The sequence below is a fragment of the Terrapene carolina genome, unplaced genomic scaffold, assembly GCF_002925995.2.
Source record: "Terrapene carolina triunguis isolate 2854851 unplaced genomic scaffold, T_m_triunguis-2.0 Scaffold227, whole genome shotgun sequence".
Taxonomy (NCBI): domain Eukaryota; kingdom Metazoa; phylum Chordata; order Testudines; family Emydidae; genus Terrapene; species Terrapene triunguis.
Genome location: NW_020664578.1, coordinates 4852417 through 4856422, shown reverse-complemented (window position 1 = coordinate 4856422; position 4006 = coordinate 4852417).

Sequence of the window (4006 nt, the reverse complement as noted above, 5' to 3'; positions counted from 1 at the left end):
CCCCCATGGTTTGGCTAAGCAGGATCTGACTTGGACCCCTCCATGCATCCTGCCCCGGGGTCAAGTCAGCCAGGGACAGGCCGGGCCAGCCAGGTGGCGTTGGGGCAAGCCTCCCAGTTCTCGGCAGGTGAGTCGCTCGCCAGAGCTACTCCCACCGAGAGACGCAGCTGGCACCCAGCTGGGCGGTACTGCGGGCTCCTGGCCCTGAGCCACCCAGCCAGGGAGAGAGGGCAGGGCAGGGCTGCACAGAGCAGGAGGGAAAGGGCCTGAGCTGTGGGGGCTGCGTGTGGGGCTCTCTCACTGGGAACTAGGGGGTGTCTGTGGGGTGGCCGCAAGCGCCAGGTTGCAGGACGTGGGTTGGCTGTGTTGGGGGGACTAGGGGATATGGAGGTGTGGCAGAGGGGCTGTGTCTGGGCCTGGGTGTGTGTGTGTGTGTGTCCCCTTGTGGTGAGCCGTGTTGCACAGGGGTGCGTGGGTGTCACCCACACCCACTGGGAAGTGTGCATAACAGGTCCCCTTCTGGGCCTTGGATCTTCATCTCGAGCTGTACTCAGGCTGTTCCCCAGGCATCGCCATGTGGACGTGTGTGGCCGGGTGGGTTTGTGCAGGATGTGATTGGTGGGTATTGCTGTGGGGCAGGGTGTGGCATGGGGTGGGGGTGTGATTGGCAGATGTGGCTGAGGGTGGGTTTCTGAGGGATGTGATTGGTGGGTGTGGCTGTGGGGGGGGTGTAAGGATGTGTTTGTGGGGGTGGGATAGGCAGGTGTGGTCGGGGTGAGTTTTTGAGGGATGTGATTGGTAGGTGTGGCTGGGGTGTGTGTGTGTGTGGGCTGTGATTGGTAGGCGTGGCCGGGGTGTGTGTGTGTGTGAGGGCTATGATTGGTGGGTGTGGCTGGGGATGGGTGTGTGTGTGTGAGGGCTGTGATTGGTAGGTGTGGCTGGTGTGTGTCTGTGTGAGGGCTGTGATGGGTGGGTTTGTGGCATATCCTTGTGGGGTGCTGCGTGGAGGTTCACGTCTCTGGTAATGTGCTGTCAGAGCAGTGGGTGAACTGGTTTGGCTGCTGGCCCGGAACAGCCCCAGGAGGTCAGGTGCTGGCTGTGCCACAGAGGGGGTAGCAGATGGGGCTGGCTCTGCGAGGGCGGTGGGGTATATCAGTGAAAAGACATCACCCCCTGCAGGGCCTTGGGGCCTCTGCCCAGCTCCAGCGCCCCGTCCTCTGTTACCCAGAATCCCCCGGGATCCCACACCCGGCACCCCACTCCTTGTTACTGGTGTGCTCTTGCAGGGCCCCTGTCTCTACCCCTTGCCGGTGGCCCTGCCCTCAGCAGGGAACTGGAGGGCTCAGCTCCTGCTCTGCCCCAGCCTGGTTCCAGCCCTGGCCGCTGTATCACAGGGGTGTTACCTGGCTGAGTGCAGCGATGGGCCTGTGGCCGGGGATCCTAGCAGCTCGCAAGCCCCCGGCCCTGTGCAGCTGGCATCTGGGCCCAGCCCCTGCTGCTCTCCTACTCTCCCATGCTGCAATGCAATGTGGGTTTGAACCAGCTGCCAGGCTCCCCCCAAGAAGTGGCTGCAATTCAGCACTGGGGGAGCTGTCCCTGTGCAGTGTTATGGGGCTGCTAACACTGGCAGTGATTGTCCGTGATTGGTGCTGCCTGCAGAGAGGCTAAGGGCAGCATGACCCCCAGAGCCTGGCCTAGAAGGGGCAGGGAACGAGATGTGTCGGTAGGGCGGTGGGTGCTTGATTTACTCTTTACTCCAGTGCCCTCCCCAGGGGCACTGCAGCTGCCAGGCTGGCTCAGGCCCAGGGCTGAGTTTGGGGGCAGGCTGAGGGCAGCTTGCAAACAAGAAGGCCTGGGGCTGATTGACGGGGTGGGGGCTGTGGAGGAAGTCACGTGTTGACAGTTCCGCTGCCAAGAGGGGCTGAGAACCCGTGGTCGGACGTGAATCAGAGATTCCAGCCCGCGGGGGCAGGGACGTGCTAACCCCCCTCCCCTCCTTCTTTACGCTTCAGTAACACGCAAACCAGCTCTGCTCTGTGGGGGCATGTACAGAGGGGTGTGTCCCTCAAGCCCGACCCACAGCCCCATGCTATCCCAGCCCTGGGTCCCCCCTCCCTCCCACACTCTCACAGATCTCCTGACACCCCTTTATCCTGACCCACAGCTCCCCACCTCCAGGGCCGGAATAGCAGGGGGGTGCGGGTGGGGATTGAGGGGCATCGCCACACCCCAGGGTCCAGATTGGAGCCACGCAGCGATCTCACGTGCATCCTTTGCACCACACTCCGGCGTGTCATGGGAGGGCTGCAATAAGGGTTGACGGTAAGTGCTGCCCACACGGTGCTAGGCACGCACAGGGTTACAGGAACAACCCTGGACCCTTATCTGCCCCGGCATCTCGGCCTGGCCACTCGGCAAAGCTCCTGTCTGGCTCATGTGCCCTGCTTGCGGGAAACCACAGCCACCACTTGAAGTCAGATGCTGCCAAATGCCCCTTTCCCAACTCCCTGGGGGGCTGGGTCCCCTGCTCCCTCTCCCTAGCTTAATGCAGTGGCACTGGGGGGAGTGGGAGCTGACCTCCCCCCGCCCAGGGAGAAAGGGTGGGTTTGTGAGTCAGGCCCTGAGCTGGGCTTCAGGAGCTCTGGGTTCCGTTCCCAATGTGGCTATAGGCTCCTGGTGTGACCCTGGGGGCACCGCCGAATGTCCCAGCTCTTGCCTGGCCCAGGGCAGCTCCTGCAGGCAGTCTCAAGGCATCTCTCCTTCTCTGTGGCAAAAGGATTCCCTGCTCACCCACCAGGCGAGCCCTGGCCAGGCTCCAGGCTCCACCCCATGTGCCAGATGTGGCACGGGCATCCCAGCTGTGCCCAGAGGCCAGCAGTGCGTAGCCATGTGCGTTCCAGCTGTGGCCCGCATTCTAGAAATGGAGAGGCATGTGTGAGCCAGATGTGCACAGCTGTACTTGCTCAACAGATCTCTTCTGTTACCTCCGTGAGCATTGGTGCCGGGTAGCAGTGGGCTGGGCAGACCCTCCTTTAGAAACCAACTCCCATTTGTGTTTAAAGGCAATTGAATCCAGCAACCTGGCTTCCAGCCCTGCCAGAACTCCCACTCCCCTCCGCGCCCTGCACTGGGCCTCCTCACGGACAGGATCTTAGGGGCCAGTGGCTAACCAGGTGCTGGCGTGGGTTCCGGGATCCCTCCCCCTGCCTAGGCAGCTTACCTGGCCCCAGAGCCCCAGCTGCCATCCTAGTACCAGATATTAAATGGCCAGTTGTAGTCAGACGGCAACCAGCCATGGGGCAACTAAACAAGAGAAGGTGAAATGGGTGGGTCAGATTTACAAGCCTGATCTGGGCCAGGGTCTGGGTAGCGCCCGGCGCCACGGGGAGCCCTGAGCTCAGCCGGAGCCACCAGGTGCTGCCCGTTACACAGAATAGCAATCTCTGGTCTGCGCCTGGGCTCCGCAGGCTGCAGCCTTCCCTTGCCGGAGCGCAGGGCCTGTGTTAATGCGCCACACTGGAAGTCGGCGTTTCTTGGAAACCGTCTCCTGACCTGGTGCAACAGCGATGGGGAGATAGCAGGGCTCCCTGGGGCCATCCATCAGGGAGGAGCCTTCCCAATCCCTGCGTTGATGGATTTGGCCTGTCAGGGCAGCCCCGTTTCCTTCCCATCACCCCCTTGGGTGTCTTCCTGATCCATGTCCCGTGGGAACTCCTGAGAGCCTGGAGCCTCACCCAGCAGAACAGGTGGTAGAGCCGGGCGCTGCTCATGCTGCAGGGCTGGGTGGACTCATATCCCCTTCCCTCCCCTCTGAGCCGGTGGTAGGGGCAAGCGTATGCCTCCCGGGCACCACTGCAAGCAAGCAAGCGCTTTTCAGCCAACTCTCCACTGTTGTTCCTTTGTATTATGGTAGCGCTGAGACGCCCCAACTGAGATCAGGGACCCGCTTCTGATGGGCACTGCCCAGACACAGAGTAACTGAGATCAGGGCCCCGTCATGCCAGGC